This window comes from Helianthus annuus, chromosome 17 (genome assembly GCF_002127325.2).
Source record: "Helianthus annuus cultivar XRQ/B chromosome 17, HanXRQr2.0-SUNRISE, whole genome shotgun sequence".
In the NCBI taxonomy this organism is placed as follows: Eukaryota; Viridiplantae; Streptophyta; class Magnoliopsida; order Asterales; family Asteraceae; genus Helianthus; species Helianthus annuus.
Genome location: NC_035449.2, coordinates 13,495,758 through 13,515,138, shown reverse-complemented (window position 1 = coordinate 13,515,138; position 19,381 = coordinate 13,495,758). Strand labels below are relative to the sequence as shown.

At 38.4% G+C, this 19,381-nt stretch overlaps 1 long non-coding RNA gene across 1 annotated transcript; it reads left to right on the top strand.

Moving 5' to 3' along the window:
• Positions 1-2,568: 2,568 nt before the first annotated feature.
• LOC110922854 lies at positions 2,569-4,091 on the top strand. The gene is made up of 3 exons (XR_002583533.2): positions 2,569-3,036; positions 3,310-3,768; positions 3,898-4,091. It is a non-coding gene; the product is annotated as an uncharacterized LOC110922854 (long non-coding RNA).
• Positions 4,092-19,381: the final 15,290 nt, after the last annotated feature.

Sequence of the window (19,381 nt, the reverse complement as noted above, 5' to 3'; positions counted from 1 at the left end):
ACAATAGTTTATATAAACAATTTATTGAATGGAAAGATGCAAGAATAAAGGCTAATCATATGGATCTAGCTAAAGTAAAGGATAACCACTTTGAAAAATATACATTCCAAATATAAATATGGTTGAGATTGTGCAATGAATATTGATGTAATATTCCTTATAAATCTTCTTATTGAAAGCAAAGAAGCATGATAGCTCCGAGCCTCGACTACCAAATGACTGAAAACATCTAGTTATTATTATAGTACATGCTACAAAGGTCATAAAGTCAATATATGAGGAAAAACACCAAATCCTAGAAAGAAGTCAAGAACTACCTAGGTAATTAAACTTTATCCTTGGAATAAGTGTACTGTTCTCACTTCTCTTGCACCAAAAAGCCAAAGATGATATTGTACTAAGACCACCTTGTAGTGGGCGTGTTTTTTTAAAAAATTTCAAAAAAAAAAAAAACGCCGGATAACGCCCCCGCCGCCATTACACCCGGCATTTCCGGGCGTTATTTTCGAAAAAAAAAATGACTTTGGCGTTTTAATTAAAACGCTTGAATTTTCTTGGGGATCGAGATTGGACCGTTGCCAAACGGTCAAATGTAATTAATTTTTTTTTAATTTGAAAATTTACCCACTATATATATATATATCAACCCACTTTCTCATATTTTTTATAAAAAAAGTCCTACTTTCTCTCCTACTTTCTTCTATTTTTTATAAAAAAAAACCCGCTTTCTCCTATTTTTTATAGAATCATGCATCCATTCCGACCCCCTTTTGGACTCTAGATAATCTTCTTTTTGTTTTAACTTTATTTTTTTTCTGTTTTTTTATTTTCTGTTTTTTTTTCAGTTTATTTTTTTTATTTCAAGTAGTGTAATTTTGGTTTTAAATTAATGAAGTTTTTTATGTTTTAAATTAAAAAAAAACAATTGGGAAATGATTGCATGGGCGTTATTAGAATAATGCCCCACTACACCACTTTATGCTATAATGCCCCATGCTGACTGGGATGACACGTGTCGAATAATGCCCCATGGTGGGGGCATTATTTTGATTTACCACTACACATGGTCTAAGAGCTAGAAAGTGTATGTATGGTGGCTGTGATTAACAATTGTTACTCTAGCAGTGTATAAAAAAAATCGCTTTTGTTGGCCGTTCAAAAAAAAACTAAGAGCTAGAAAGTGTGAGAGAGGCTACTCGAAAGAAAGAATCAAGCCGACACCAAGCTTGGCTTGGGCGGGAATTAGGCGTATAAAAGAGGTGATTTAGACACCATTAGTTAACCAAAACGCGATGCAACCGAACCGAAATTAACTAAAACCAAATTAACTGAAAACCAGTTATCGTTTTTTTACCTTCGGTTAACAGAACTGAACCATTTATATTTTCAGTTTTTATACCTTAATTTCATGTATTTCATGTTTTATACATTCATTTCACGTATTTTATAAATTCATTTTATGTATTTCTAAGCACAAATTTTACTCCCAAGTTAAAACCAAAAAACTAATCGAAAACCGAACTGATAAATTAATAAAGTAGATTAGCCAATGACTTCGGTTTCAATTTCGGTTGAGGCTAATAACCGAATCAAACCGTGCACACCCCTATATACCTTCGGTAAGTTCATTTCGTTTACTCACTTAAACTCTTAACTCTCAACTTTCTCTAAGAATATCTAATTTCGGTAAGTTCATTTCGTTTGGACAATTCAGAGTGAAACAACAATGCTAATCCATAACCTTAGGTAATAATTTTCATTGTCAATCATCAACTTTACCCAAATTTGGACTTTTCTTGAAATTATGATGCGTGTAGGTGATTTCTTATACTTTTGATTTAGAATTGGATTGCACATCATGAGTCCGGTTTGGTATTTGCGACTTTGTGGCTGAACTAACCAACATAAGTTGAATTCCTTGGCAAGATTCAGTCATGCACTCTACATGTTTGATGAAATGTCTCGATGGAATCTTTCTTTATGTTTACATTGTTTCATGATCATTTCCCTTTTATGATAGATTTTACTAATAATGTAGGTAAGAGCTACATTATTTGGAATGAAGCTGCAAATATTTTATCGAGTTTTTAAATTAGTTTAACTAAGAAATATCTAAGCATACATGTTAATCTTGACAGATCATATGGTCTGCTAAGTTCAAGACTTTTTTATACTTTTTGATAGTCATTTTTAGTGATTTAGTGATATTGGTAAGGCTGGTCGGTATGGGGGACGGCCAAGGGCTGGCTAGGCACGGCGCCGCCCCGGAACACCGCCCCCCTTCCCGTCCCCGTCATCTCCGCCTGGTTTGGGACGACCTCGCCGGCCCCTCCTTCACACACATACCTATACATACATACATACATACATACATACATACATACATACATACATACATACATACATGCATACATACATACATGCATGCATGCATGCATGCAGGCACGCACGCACGCACGCACGGGGCGGAGGTGGTGGCGTGGTCGGGCGTGTTTGAGGGGAAAACGCCGAAACACAGCGACTACGGGTAGTCTAAGAAATAATGTCTTTCGAAGATATTGGACTCTTTATATCTGACAGATTTGGTCTTGCACTTGGGAAACTTAGGAATTCTAACATACAAATGTTTACTTTTTATTTATGTTCTGTTTGAATTTTTTAAATATAGTAGTCTAAATATTTTCAATTATTGTTGATAAGTGGACTACATGCTTTGGAAGCTAAAGTTTTCGAGGTAACATTGTAGTTTGAATTCATTGATTTATATATATGAAGTAGCTTGACCTTTATTTCTTATGCATTCAACTCTTTTTTCAATTCTTTTATTTAGTTTGGTTATGACATTGATGGGAGGAAACTTAATGATCTTTTTGGTGGCTTAAGATGGTTGGTCAAATGAAAAATGTTATTAACCGGCGATGATTAATAGCTTGGAGGAAATTAATAATCTGTTTTGGTGGTGATTAATTGCAGTTTGCAGTGGCATAAGATGATATTTTCCAGCTCAATGTTGTTTGACAGTTTAGAGAGATCCAGGTATGTATAGGACCCGACTTGCATACATTATAGTTTTTATTTTTTAAACCACTAGAAACTAATTATAATTTACCAGTTACATGTGGGACTTTAGATCTTTCTACAACAAGTGTTAAGTTTATAGATAATGATGGGACATGATAAGTGATTTTTGTTCATTTTTTTCTCCATGTATGTGTCGGATTTATTAGTAGATTAAGTAATGTGTCATTAATCTTGCATTTTGTAACATCAATCATCTTTTTCTGTCTTGAATATTGCTATTAACTTCAGGATGCACGAGGCGAGGAATGCCATGAATTGGATGTATTTACCTAGATGATTCCTATCGGGCTTATGGAATCATTCAAAGAGAGCCATTAAGTTGAAAAACGCAGTTGCTTGAAATGCAAAAAGAAATCGAATATTTCCAACATAAGGGTTAAACTTAAATTTAGGCATTTTAACATTATAAATTCTCATTTACTTTGAATATTGCCAACATAAGGGTTAAACTCATCTGGATTAACGCTAGGGTAAGCACACAATCTCTTGTTTAAATTATGGTTGTAATGATATTGTAAGTAGTGAAACCCTTTAGTTTAAACTTAAATCACAATGGTTTCACATTTCTTTATATTTTTAATTTTGTAGTGTCCATGTCAGCCAGAAGGTACTGAACGTGGCTACTATGTGATGAAGTTCATGAAGGAGATAGCTTACGATGGAGTTGAAGTACTTGACAATAATAATGTAAGTTTAGCCATATTTTAGTCGGTATATTAGAGAAATATGTACTTACATATCCAAACAAATGCTTAAATTCATATATTAGGATTAAATTCTGATTTTAAGATTTATTTTATTTAATTGTTGTTTCAGGTTGGGAAAGGAGTAGAGGAATACTCGGCTGCAGATATGGATGGCATTCGCGAAAACTGATCGACTTATGCGGTTACCTCTATTTTTAAGTGACAAATCGTATTTTAGGTGTTAACGATGTATTGACAAACAATTCTTTTTTTGTTAACGTTAAAATATTTGTAGTATACTTGACAAATAATTATGTAATGGATTGTTTTGGTATATATATATGTTTATTTGTTTTATGAAAAAGATTTATTATTTTTGTTATTATACATGTATCCAGGGCAAATTAGTAATTTTATAAAAAAAATTATACAATTAAAAGCATGACACTCGTAAATGAATGTCATACGTATGTGTCATGAACGCTTGTCATTAAAAAGTGTCATAAAATGAGTGTCATGAATGTGTGTCATTAAAAGGTGTCATAAAATGAGTGTCATAAAATGAGTGTCATGAATGTGTGTCATGAATGCGTGTCATTAAATGTGTGTCATGAATGCGTGTCATTAAATGTGTGTCATTAAATGTGTGTCGTAAAAACATGACACACAAATACATGTCATGTTAATTTTATGACTCCTCAATCAACGACTCGCATTTGCGTGTCATAAAGACCCTTTTATGACACGCAATGCATGTCAAGAAAGGTGTTTTTTCTAGTAGTGGAGACCCCCTCTCATAACAGTTTTTTTCTTCTTAGCAGATTCATATAAGGTATCCAACCCAATAAACATCTATAGTTCTATACGGTCCTCTAGCTCTAATCTTATTGTAGCACACCCTCAATAAATAAATAAATAAATAAATCAGGTAGAATAGCGATTGGAGATTGTTTTAATATTCTGTCACCCACATTGGATCTACTTGCCATCTAAAATATTTCACAAGTAACTTAAAAATAAAGGAAATTGGTCGACTGAGCTGACTCCGCATGAATTAGATAATGTTTAAAAATTGACGCAATGAAGATCATAAAAATATTTGTTGCATCACGTCGAGTCGACGACTGACTTTTCCTTTTGATAGTTACTTTTGTTTTGTTTTTTATTGAATGAATTAAATAGTTATGAACCATCAGAGGCGATTATTATTATTATTTTATTATATATTAAAAAATAATGCGGTCATCTAGGTGAGTTGGCATGTGAAAGGGTTGAAACACCATGACAAGGTGTGTGAAAGGCCGTGAAAAGAGAGGGTGACCTAAAGCGTTCATTCAATCATATTTTATCTTTTTTAATGCGTGAATGATATTGAAAATTTGTGAAACCGATACGTACATAGGGATGGGCGCCTTCATGGATAGGGTTTGCAAGTACATACCCGACGTGGGTACACTGCCGCCACCCCTTCAGGTATTGTTCCATTCACCGGTATACATACCTGCTTAGGGTAGTTGGGGTGAGTGTGTCTGATTGGTGGATAAAGTAAAGGAGTGTTGGTTCTAAGGTAGATGAAAGAAGCGTTGTCAGTAATTTAGTGGTATTAGAGTAGTATGCATGACTACGGGTTCTAAGGTAGGAGAAATGAATGTCATGTCCTCCCTAAAGGTGAAAAAAAATGAGGGAAAATTTATGCCTACGTGACAGTGATGTAACAATTACTTTTTTATGTGACACTAAAAAATTATGAAACAGTAACGAATAGCCTAACCATTAGCTATAGCACTCTTAATTTTGTCATTTAAGGTAATTTTTTGTTTACACACTCCCATCTTTAATATATGTGTCTTATAACTCCTCAACTTTAATAAAGTATAAGCAATTTACACTAAAGTTTATAAACTTTAAGTTATTTACACTCTTACACTTTAATCATTTTTTAATGTGTATAATTCTCTTTTAATTTATTTTTTTATTTTATTAACGTGCAACTTGCTTATTTTTCAACATTATTTTTTTACAAAGGGTGCATGGTTTTGCCTTCTAGTGCAATTTTCATTTACATTCCCTTATCTATAAAATATTTAAGAGTAAAGTACAGTTTAGTTCCTTTGGTTTACAGTCAATCGCAGATTCAACCCTTATTTGATAAAATTTAACAGTTCGATCCCTGTGGTTGTCAATTGCTTGCAATCAAGTCTCAGGCACTAAATTTTGTTAGTTGACTGTTTAGTAGACTTAACGGCGTGAAGGGCAATTTGGTCATTTCACCCAAAACTGAGCGTTTTACTCCTTTTATAATCCTTAATCTTCCGTCAAACGCACCATTTCACTCCCTCTTATTCCCAAACCATGCCCGCCTTCTACAGTAGCTCAGTGCAACCATCTTCTCCGGCCAATCACACTTTCAACAGCTCCGATCATCCTAACCATGAGGCAATACGTGATCTTGTTGATTAGTTTCCATGTTATTGATACGACATTGTGTTAATTTTACTTAGAATCGTTGATTTTGTGATGCGTGACATGCATATAATCTGAAATTTGGTTTGTTTTTCATGGAATTCTAGTTGGAATTAGGGTGCAGGTGACCCGTTGCCTTGTCCGGATCCAATACCGGGTCCTGTTGAGGATGGGGATGGGGTTCAGGATTGACCTCTGTTTCAGTAGGCGAGCATGAAGAAAGGGGGCTTGCTTGGTATGATGCCTAACTAGTAGTTTATGTATAACAATTTAAAAGGGTTATTTTGGCAACTGATATTTTCTGGGTTTTTGAAGTTAATGATCAGGATTAGGATTACCCTTGTTTTGATATCTAAATGTTATGATGCTTATTAAACTCTCTTTGATTAAACGGTGACATATAAGTCTTAATGATGCTTATTAAATTGTGTCACACCCCGATTTCCACGTGTCTCACCGGTGGGCCCGGTGGGGGATTACCGTGATGTAGTTGGCAACAATATAGTCAAACCACACAATTATATGAATGCAAAGCGGAAGCAATAAAGATAGTATATTTCAACTTTAAGTGTAATATCAAAGTATCCCCATCGTTGAAATAAAATCCACAGGGGATCAAATATAATAACAAAATATTGTTCAACAGACTTCAGGCATCTTAAGCTTGCGAGACTTCTAATGACGCAAAGGAGAAATCCCAGCCAATTACGCATAGTACCTGCATTTAGTCTTTTTGGGAAAATACGTCAGTTTACACTGGTAAATACATTCAACTGACATTTTTGTAAAATGTTTAATAAAATTGGTTTAAATGCACAAGGCACAAACTCTTTATAACTTGGGATAATTTATAATTAAATCTTGTAAAGAATTACATGTCTGCTATGCGTTCGGTCGCCCGGGTCGTGCCGGGTTAAAGGTTAATAGACATGCCACTAAGCATAAAGTCGTGGCGGGTAACCAACGGTTATACCTTTAATTAAATATAGACACAATGCCGGGTGTACGCCTACACCCGGATGTCGAGGTCGTTGTCATTTCGTAAAATGATGCCAAGGATATCCGGGACATGGTCATTAAGCTCCCAAAGGCTTAAAGCCAACAAAACAAGTTTTTAAACGGGTCACATTGATAATACCCAACTACTAATGAGTTGGGGTCAATTGCCCGACCAAGCGGTATTTTAAATACCATAACCCAAGCCCGTATAACGGAAAATAAGTTAAAAGTATTTACCTTTGCAAGTATAATCCTTAATTGAATAAATCACAGATAGCTTTTACTGCTCTCCTATTCTGGAACGAAGGTTTTAAAATAACCTATTAGAATCCTAACGGGTCTTTATATTGGCAGTAGCCTAGACCGGTCAGTTTCAAATGATAGATACGGTTTAATCGCGTGAAAGGCGAAAACCGGGAATGGAATGTGATTTTGACCCAACAAGTTTGAAGACTTGTTTTATAGGGGTATAATAATCGCACTCTGTATTTTGGGGTCAAAACAATATGGTTTGACCCGTATCGGCTAATTTATGTAACTAGTTACATAAGCCGAACCGTGCGCGCAAAAGGCGCAACGGGTAACCGTAAGAGTCCTACACTGTTTTCCTAAGTCAACATGCTTTAAAGAGGTTGTGGTATCAGTAGGATACCTTCCATAATGCCCGTAACGAGTTTAAGTTTATATTACGCCCCGTAGGGGTATTTCGGTCTTTTTAAAGATTATAAAAGAGGTTTTGGAGTTCTACAGGAAATCTGAGTTTCCCGAACAGTTTATAAAGTCTTAAATACTTCATTTATTATTTAAAATCAGTAGCAATTGGAATCGGGTCAAAAGACCTTGTAGAACTCAAGTTATGGCCGAAAAGGGTATATTCGGTATTTACCGAACCGTTGCCATAACCGCAGGTTATGAGCAGGTTAAAAATAATTAAAAATCTTTAAAAATCCCAAAATATTATTTTACATCAGTGAGTAAAAGGTTTGGTGTCGAAATCCGGGTTTAGATAAGCGTTATGCTAATTGCGCTATTAAATTACTAAAGTTTCGTAATTTGCGCTATTTAGCATAACTCTTATTCTGGACCGCGGATTGCCGTGAAATTTTAGGGACATGCTTAGAAATCAGTAACCAAGGTTATGATCCGTTCACGTGTCCTAAATACTCGTTTTAATTTAAAAAGGGCGTTAAGGTCAACTTTTAAGCATTTAACGGAAAGGTGTAAAAGACTCGGACAAACAACGAACCGGTCACAAAGGGTTATACCGTCATATAACCTGGTCCTAAGAGAGTCCTAAGGCATATCTAAATCAAACTTTAACACATTATTGGATGTTGGTGCATATTCTGTGACAACAGCTTAGATTTGGTCTTTGGATATCTTGTAATTAGTTAAACGATAAACGGTTAGCGGGTTTAGCTTTGTAATAGTGAGATTATAGAGTTTGGGCTAAACTAAACCCATTTGGGTCAAGGGGAACGAATTGGGCTTGCCCATGTTGCAAACCCTAGCCCAAATAGTAAACCTTGTGTTATATAAACAAGGTTAGGCTTTAGGGTTTAGCTTTGTAATAGTGAGATTATAGAGTTTGGGCTAAACTAAACCCATTTGGGTCAAGGGGAACGAATTGGGCTTGCCCATGTTGCAAACCCTAGCCCAAATAGTAAACCTTGTGTTATATAAACAAGGTTAGGCTTTAGGGTTTAGGTTAATCAGCCAAAACAGAGTTTGAGAGACATTGAAATTCGTGAGAGCTAGGCTTGGACGAATTTGAGTGTGTGAGGATCTTTATTGATTGTAATCAGTTTGATAGTTAATCAATAAAGATCTGGTTTGAAAGTGATTGCTGATTTCTGTTTCTACACGTTTCTGCTTATTCTGATCAAGAGGATTCCGCACTCTTGATTGGATTGACAATTCTGTTAAAGATCCATACATCAAGGGGACCTACATTGGACACAAAATTTCGAGGTGTTACATCCTCACCCCCTTAAAATAAATCTCGACCCGAGATTTACTGAAATAAATAAGGGTATTTCTCTTTCATCGTGGCTTCAACCTCCCACGTGAATTCGGGACCTCTTCGGGCATCCCATTTGACCTTAACAATAGGTACATGCTTCCTTCGAAGCTTCTTTACCTGTCGATCTTCAATCGACAAAGGTTTTTCCACAAATTTCAAGCTCTCATCTATATGCACATCTGTATGAGGTATCACCAATGATTCATCAGCGAAGCACTTCTTTAGATTGCAGATGTGGAACACATTGTGAATTCCATTGAGCTCTTCTGGTAAGTTTAACTTATAGGCAACGGACCCGACCCGTTCGATAACCTCGAAAGGTCCTATGTATCTCGGGCTTAGTTTACCTTTCTTACCGAAACGCATCACCCCCTTCCAGGGTGACACTTTAAGTAACACTTTTTCACCTACTTCGAAGTGAAAATCTTTACGCTTCAGATCCGCGTAACTCTTCTGCCTATCTCGGGCAGCCTTGAGACGGTCTCGAATCTGGACAATCTTGTCCGTCGTTTCGAAGATTATCTCTGGTCCTGATAATTGGACGTCTCCAACTTCCGCCCAACAAACAGGCGATCTACACTTTCTACCGTATAATGCCTCAAAAGGCGCAGCCTTTATGCTGGTATGGTAGCTATTGTTGTAGGAGAATTCGATTAGTGGTAGGTTCTTATCCCAACTACCACCCAAATCGATAGCACATGCACGCAGCATATGTTCCAACGTTTGAATAGTACGCTCACTCTGACCGTCTGTCTGAGGATGGTAAGCCGTACTAAAATTCAAACGTGTGCACAAAGATTGCTGGAAGCTTTTCCAGAAATGTGACGTGTATCTAGTATCCCTATCGGAGATAATAGACACAGGTATGCCATGCAAGGCTACAATCTTATCAACGTATAACTGGGCTAACGTGTCGGAGCTATAAGTCTCCTTGATGGGTAAGAAATGAGCTGACTTAGTCAGTCTATCGACTATTACCCATATTGTGTCATTTCCTTTCCTTGTTTTGGGTAACTTGGTAATAAAATCCATAGTTACACATTCCCACTTCCATTCTGGAAGTTCAGGCTGTTGTAGCAAGCCAGACGGCTTCTGATGCTCAGCTTTGACTTGCGCACAAGTCAAGCATTTGGCTACATAAGCGGCTACAGACTTTTTCAAGCCTATCCACCAATAATTTGCCTTTAGATCCTGATATATTTTATCTGCTCCAGGATGAACAGAATATTTGGAACTATGGGCTTCCTGGAGGATGACATCTCGTAGTCCTCCATAAATTGGAACCCATATCCGTCCATTTAATCGTAAAATTCCGTCCTTGCTAAGAGTCAACTGCTCCTCAGTTACTCCTAACTTTTCTTTAGGATAGTTAGCTTCCAACACAGCTTCTCTCTGTGCAGCTAACACCCTTTCAATTAAATTATTCTTCACTTCAATGCTTTTGGCATTGATTCGGATAGGTTTCACCCTTTCCTTTCTACTCAAGGCATCGGCGACTACTTTCGCCTTGCCGGGATGATATCTGATTTCACAATCATAATCATTTAAAGTCTCCATCCAACGGCGTTGCCTCATGTTTAGCTCCTTCTGATTAAACAGATGTTGAAGGCTCTTATGGTCCGAGTAGATTACAAACTTGATACCATACAGATAATGCCTCCACAGTTTCAGTGCGAACACAACGGCACCCAGCTCCAAGTCATGGGTGGTGTAATTCTTCTCGTGCACCTTTAACTGTCTCGAAGCATAGGCAATAACCTTGCCTTTCTGCATGAGCACACATCCCATGCCAGTGTGTGATGTGTCGCAGAAAACTACGAACTCCTCGGTACCTTCCGGTAGTGTTAGCACAGGAGCTGTCACACCCCAACCGATGGCGGAAACATCGGGATGAGACGAAGTGTGTATAGATTGCTAGAGACTTCATAACACTATGTGACAATATTTAATTAAATTCAAATTTCATTGCAAGTGCTAAATTGTCATACAATATTCAAAACAAAATACAACATTGTTTCAACAAGTAACATAACATTAAAAGATAAATAGATTAAAGGTGTGTATCTAGTCCACCCTAAACTTGTTTCATCAATCATCCATACTTCATTAGTCAACCTGCAACATGTATTAAAATAGAGTTTCAATGCAAAGGCAATGAGCGAGTATACAAGTTTGTTTACATAGCATAATAGAATAAAAGGCTCAAATCCAACATGATTCATAATATGTGAATTACTAGTATGCAATTTTGGCATACACTATGATCAAACCCAAGAATCCAACGCATAAAATAACCTAATCCCAATTGATAGCGGGATGGTAAATGTTTAACTTAACAATACCCCAAGTTTAACGGGCGGTGCGTAAATCCTATAGCGCTATAATTGTTAAGGTGGGCTAGCAAAGTTAATGAGCATATACGTTCCAAATCGTTCAAATAGAGCATACAAGAATCATAAGTAAAGCACATTAGTTTCATGTTTGTACAAGGATTGAGTATGTTTAGTTTAGTTTAAAGATGTTTGCATAATTATACATGTTGCATCCCAAAGTGTAGAGGGGAAAAAGGGATCGAGTATACTCACGGTTTACAAGTCTTGACTTGGAGATCCGAGAGTAAGTTAGGTGATGGATTAACTTGGAGCACCTAGTCCTTCTACACGAGGAAACATAGGTGTGTGAGTTTGGCGTTCAACGGAAGATTATAAATTCGGAGTTTAATATAACATAAAGTAGAATAAAGTACGATACGAAAAATAATCATCTTTAAAACCCTTGTATGACACTATGTAACCGCTAGGGTTAGAATGTTTTCATGGGTAGTACACCCATTAGAATCATACTTTAGAGTTTTAGGTCTTAGATGTTATCCTACTAATTTAACATATAAACACAAGTTTAATGTTAAAGGTTCGAATGAGTGTATGTACATATTTAGGTTAAGTATTACATATTATTTAGTTCAATAGTTCAAGTAGGAGGTAGAAGATTAGAATCTTCGTTTAGGCACCTCGAGTTATCATGGATGTCATGTATGGGGTAGGAAGAACATGCTTCCATTTAGGAACCCCTTGAATGTTCACCACTTCACTTGATGTAAAAACAACCAAGGAGGGTCACGAACTAGGATTAGTACAATAATACAAACAACCTAACTAAAGAGAAATCATCAAATCATGTGAGGATTTTATGTTGGAACAACCCAAGTTGTTCCATAATCACTTCTCATCAAGAACCAAGCTTGAACATGACTTGTGGGTGAAATACCCTAATAAAAACAGAAAGTATTTGAGGTTTTAACCTCTGATTTATAGTGTCTCAACCTTGTTTTTAAGCTTAACCAACCATAAGAGAGGTTGTAAGCATTAGGACATAGGCTTGAGATGTGTTAGACACAAGTTGGATGAAGTTTAAACAAGTTTGAAAGAGTATGAAACAAAACAGAAAGTTCTTGGACCATTTCAGAGCAATTCCAGGTCTGATTTCTCCAAGGAGAAGTCAAGGAATCAAACTCTATGATTATCCAAGCAAGTAGGAAGAAAAATCAAGTAATTTCGTTAAGAAATGAGCAAGTTATACTCACTTTAGTGCAAGGGTATGAATCTGCCCGAATTCTGAGTTGCAAGAGTTTTGAGAGTGATTTTGGAGAGATTAGAGAGTGTTTGTAAAGTGTTTTGAGCTTGGAAGGGGTGTGTATTTATAGGAGAGGGTTTAGGTTAGGTTGTGGTTGAGTAATTAATGTTAAAACATGATTTAAAACTCAAAAACTCACCAAAAACCCGCCCAAAACGAGTCTGTCCGCGCTGGGCTGTGAATCAGGCCGTTTTAACGAGTTGATATATATTTTACTGGGCTGATATTGTTCAATGAGGAGTCCCAGCTCAGCTGGTTAATGCGTGGGTCTGTGGAACCACTGACCCGGGTTCGAGTCCCGTGGCCAGCGTTCTTTTTTTATTCTTTTTTTATTCTTTTTTTTTGTTTTATTAAACTTTCAAATATTACACAACCAGTCCCTGCAAGTTCTATACTTTCAAAAAATTGCATAACCCACCCCTGAATTATTAAATAACCAAGTTATATTAAAAGAAAACTAACGTTTTAGTTTAAACTAACTAAGTTAGTTTACTAACTTTAATATCTAACGAGGTTAACCAGTTTATTAATAAAAATAAACTTTTAAATAACAAAATTAGTTAATTTAATTAGTTTAAATGACCTTATTTATAACGAATAAAAATCTTTAAATGATTATTCATTTCGCGAAACTTTCGAGTTTCACTATTTTACGGGTTTCAACTTGTTTAACGAGCATTAAGCGTAATAACGAATCGGGAGTCTATGATAATATATCGTTCAAACGTGAACATTGCACATAAGTCTAACACAAACATGAATAAAATAGCTTCGTTTTCATTATGATCAATAGTCTCGAATTACAAACGAAACGAAAGTAGGTTACAAAGAGAGTACAAGTGTCTAAATATGGAAGGTACAACACGACTTGCTAAAATAAGAAAGGTACGAAAATACGGAGCGTTACAGGAGCGTTGCTCAGCTTTTGCTTTAGAATATCAAAGGACTCTTGCTGCTTAGGGCCCCAAACGAACTTTATCTTCTTCTTGGTCAGAGAAGCTAAGGGCGCAGCAATCCTCGAAAAATTTTCAATGAATCGCCTGTAGTATCCTGCTAACCCCAGGAAACTACGAATCTCTGTAGGCGTCTTTGGCTCTTGCCAATTCATGAAAGCCTCTACTTTAGCGGGATCCACCTAGATACCACGCTCGCTGACAATGTGTCCTAGAAATTGGACTTCTCGAAGCCAGAATTCGCATTTAGAGAATTTGGCATAGAGTTTCTCACGATGCAGCAGTTTGAGAATACAACGAATGTGTTTCTCATGGTCAGCTTTGTTCTTTGAGTAGATAAGAATATCGTCGATGAAAACGATGACAAATTTGTCTAAGTACGGCTTGCAGACGCGATTCATGAGATCCATGAACGCAGCCGGTGCATTAGTGAGCCCGAAAGGCATCACTAGGAACTCATAGTGACCGTATCGAGTCCTAAATGCGGTTTTATGTACGTCTTCATCTCTGACTTTTAGTTGATGATAGCCTGACCTCAAGTCAATCTTCGAAAAATAACTTGCCCCTTGTAACTGATCGAACAAATCGTCGATCCTTGGCAAGGGATATCTATTCTTTATCGTGACTTTATTAAGCTCGCGATAATCGATGCACAGACGCATCGATCTGTCCTTCTTCTTAACAAACAGGACAGGTGCTCCCCAGGGAGACGAACTAGGTTTGATGAAACCTTTAGCCAGTAGTTCATCCAGCTGGGTCCTTAACTCCTTCATTTCGGTTGGTGCTAGCCTGTAAGGTGCTCTAGCAATAGGTGCTGCTCCAGGGATGATATCGATCCTGAATTCCACTTGCCTATCTGGTGGCAAACCAGGTAGATCTTCAGGGAAAACTTCTGGATATTCCGAAATGATGGGAATGTCTTATATCTTCGGTTTAGGCTCTTCAAAAATCACCTGTGCCATGTAAATGACACAACCCTTCTTTAGACATTTTGAAGCCTTGAGCATGGTCACTTGCTCAGGAAATCCGTGCTGGGTATCTCCTCGAATGGTAAGCGATTCACCAGACGGAGTCTTTATCACCACTTGCTTTCTGTTGCAGACGATTTGGGCCTGGTGGTGAGATAACCAGTCCATACCCAGAACTATGTCAAAACCAGCCAAATTAAAGGGAAGTAGAGATAGAGGAAAAGAGTGGTTCTTAATGGATATCACACATCCATCTAACACAGTGGAGACGGTTTCTATGGTGCCATCTGCTAGCTCTACCTCGTAATTCACATTTAAGGTTTTGATAGGCATATTCAGCAATTTGCAAAATTTATGATCTACGAAGGACTTATCAGCGCCCGAATCAAAAAGCACTCTTGCAAAGATATCATTTACGAGAAAAGTACCTGTGATCACGTTATCATCCAGCACTGCTTCCTTCGCCTCCATCCTGAAGACTCTTGCATTGTTCTTCTTGGCTTCTTCAGGCTTCTTGGCATATTTAGGGCAGTTGCTTTTAATGTGCCCCTTCTCGTTGCAGTTGTAGCAAGTTGCATCTTTTATTTTCTTGCAATCCACGGTCTTGTGGTCCTTGGACTTGCACAACCCGCAAGCATACGACTTCGACTAAGTCTGCGAGTTCGATTCGAGCCTACACTTTCCAAAGTGATGTCTCTTGCAATTCTTGCACTTGGGCTTCTCACCAGACTGTTGCCCATCCTTCCTTGACTCCGACCCTCTCTTGTTATCACCGTTTCCACGGTGCTTCTTGCCCGACCTCCGTGAAGTATCATCTTCACGCTTTCTCTTTTCAGCTGCTTTGTTCCTTAGCGATCTTTGTCGGACCGCATCCAGAGTAAGGGACAAAGATATGTCGGCTACAGATCGAAAGGTCGCTGGCCAAGAGGCCTTCACGCTTGCCTTTATTTCGGGGGCTAACCCACCGATAAAACGAGCGATTCTTTTTGGCTCCGGGGTTACCAGATACGGAACCAACCGGGACATCGTGTTGAAGCTCGTTAAGTAAGCCTGACAGTCAAGGTTCGTCATCACTAACGACAGGAAGTCAGTCTCTATCTTTTCAACCTCATGTTGAGGGCAGTAATTCTCCTTGATGAGAGAAATGAATTCCTCCCATGTCATGCTGTATAGCACAGCCTTTCACGAGGCCTGAACCAAAGCCCTCCACCAAGCCAGGGCCTCGCCCTTAAACGATTGTGAAACAAACTTTACCACGTCCCTCTCTGCACATCCACTGATGTCCACCACGGTGTCCATCTCATCTAGCCATATCATGCAATCAACTGCGCCTTTCTCCCCAGTGAAGTCCCGAGGTTTACAAGATTAAAAATACTTGTAGGTGCAGCCCCTGGCACGAGATGCATCAGTATACACCCTTTCTTTACGGACACTGTTTTCATTGGACGAGTGATTATCATCGTCCTTTTTAGGCTTGGACAGTGGTTTGCTGTGGGATTTCGAGTGGGTTTTCGGCTTTGAGAGTGGTTTGGATATGGTTCTGCTCCGGGATTCAGTATATTCCTCGTATTGTCGATCTAGGGCTGCCTTAACAGCATTGTCCACAAGAGCTTTTAATTGAGCGCCCGTCAGATGAACCTGTGCGTTATCGTATTCGTCTTCATTCGTATGACTATTCTCCCCACTAGGATCAGCCATGGTAACTTGAATCTGCTACAGAAGATAACGAAAAAATTTATTTAGGAGTTTATTATGGAATTGTCTTTTATGGCAATTCATTAACCATGGTAAACAGAGACCATATCTGGTTAATTTGTTACTCACTTTTATTTAGGATTTGAACATACTTATCCTAATTACAAACAATAGTGTTAGTGGCATAAAAGCCTAGTCACGAGGACGTTTTATAATATTAGCCGGGATTACAGAGAATCAAGGCATGAAGGTTTGAACCATAGTCCTTTTACCTTCTCTGACAGGGAGTCATAGACCACCACTGCCTTTTGTCTTTATATGACAATAATTTGGCCCGTAGGCACTACATCACTAACGGATGTTTTATAATTTGGCCCGTAGGCATTACATCACTAATGGATGTTTAACAAATGATCGTCTTTTATTGACGATTTAACCCATGATTTACAATTCATTAAATTGGGCTTTGAAATCCTTAGAAGGATTTTTATACAAGAATGACGCGTGCGATTTTAACGAATCACATCTGCCATGAACGTTAACATGATTACAGAGGTTAACTGGAAATCTGAATCTTTTAATCAGGTCTTACCATCTTGGCCGGGTCTGAAAAGACACCTGGCTAGGTTTCACTCTTAAGATTCTTTATTTAGGCAGATTAATTTAAAAGGAAATGTATTTTGATTTATTTCATGTATAATAATAACGAAAATGAAATTTATAACATACATTCCATAAACTTCAAATATGATTAGACGCTGCCCTAAACGGGACTTTTTAAATAAGTAAGTACCTACGCAGAGGTTTATAACAAAACAAGTCCTCGCAGGGACCAAATACATAGATAGGTGTCCACACAGGGACTAAAAAGATAAGTCCACGTAGGGACTGAAATACGATAAATGTCCATGCAGGGACTAAATTGCAAATACATCATTACATAAGGAGACTAATGGTCTCGTTTCTTCCTCCCTTTTAGTAGGTTGGCTAGGCCCTTGAGAAATCCGCGATTACTCTTGCGTTCTTGTTCGAAGTCTCGTTCCACACGGTTTAAACGGTGGAGTATTTCTTCTTGCTCCGGTGGAGAAAAACGTGGTTGCTGCGCCGGTTGCTGAACCGGAGGTCTAGGAGGTATAGGATACCCATGAGCTGAGTAATCCGGTCTCCAAGAGGTTCCATGGAGGGCATTATAATTAGCCGCTACCACATATGGATCGGCATCATAGTTATAGTTGTAGTGCGTGTGAGTCGGCTGCTCAAACGGATTGTAAGCCGTGGAAGCGCCGTACGCTGGTATCGGATTGTCATATCCGAAAGGTGGCGGAGGTGGTGCAACTGGTGCAGAATTCACCTCTGCAGGGTGACCAGAAGGTTCCCCTAGTTGTGGTTCTTCTTCAGGCACTGACGGGAAGTGACTAGCACTCGAGTGGCGAGGGGTGCTGAAATGAGATTCCCCTCCTCGGGTAGACATCCGTGCGCCTGATCTTCTACGCCTAGGCGGATCTGGAATTACTGGTTGAACCAGTGGCGGTGGTGGTGGCGTAACTGCCACAAACCGCGAATCCTCAGAAGGATCCTGTTGTTGCTGTTGATCATGAGGCGAGTAATGATGTGAAGGTGTAAAGTACCAATTACATTGGTCAAACCTCGCCTGGTAGCTGTCGGGACCTTGATAGGGTGTCCCATGAAAGGATGACCCGTCCGAGATCTCGATTGGATGATTGGGAGTACCCCTTGTAGGCTCGACGGGGTCCGTATCCTCGTCCATATCCACTGCATTGTCTTCAGAAAAGTGATCCTATGGTCCTAAAGGGTTATACCCTATAGGCTCTTGGACGTAATCCGCCGGGTTAAACTGTCCTATGAAGAGAGGTGAAGGATCGCCATTAGATTGGTGGGAAGCAGATCGCTGTAGAGGTATAAAGGATGGTTGAGGGTTAATGGGATTGTTTTCTGAATCTGGTCCAAACGAATGACGGTATGAGGGTGTTGAGCTATGCGAGGTAGAATGTCTCGCAGGTTCAAAGAGATTTCTTCTTCATCTCTGTGGTTCTTCACTCCTTGTACTGGAAGGAGCTCGCATGTTCGAAGGTCCAGCCTCGTGATCATTGTGAGTAATGATCTGTCCCTTGCCTCTTCCTCCTCTTCCTCGTCTGATTGCAGGTGGCATATTTCCTGCTTTCAAAACTTTAAATAACAATAAACAATAAAAAGACAAACTAGAATAACAATTCGAATTTGTCCTATGTTCGTGTCTAGACTCAAGTATGTGCAATTGTGTCATTGAGATTAAACACATTAGGATAGTGTTTAATTCACTCAACGTTGGCTCTGATACCAACCTGTCACACCCCGATTTCCACGTGTCTCACCGGTGGGCCCGGTGGGGGATTACCGTGACGTAGTTGGCAATAATATAGTCAAACCACACAATTATATGAATGCACAGCGGAAGCAATAAAGATAGTATATTTCAACTTTAAGTGTAATATCAAAGTATCCCCATGGTTGAAATAAAATCCACAGGGGATCAAATATAATAACAAAATATTGTTCAACAGACTTCAGGCATCTTAAGCTTGCGAGACTTCTAATGATGCGAAGGAGAAATCCCGGCCAATTACGCATAGTACCTGCATTTAGTCTTTTTGGGAAAATACGTCAGTTTACACTGGTAAATACATTCAACTGACACTTTTGTAAAATGTTTAATAAAATTGTTTAAATGCACAAGGCACAAACTCTTTATAACTTAGGATAATTTATACTTAAATCTTGTAAAGAATTACATGTCTGCTATACGTTCGGTCGCCCGGGTCGTGCCGGGTTAAAGGTTAATAGACACGCCACTAAGCATAAAGCCGTGGTGGGTAACCAACG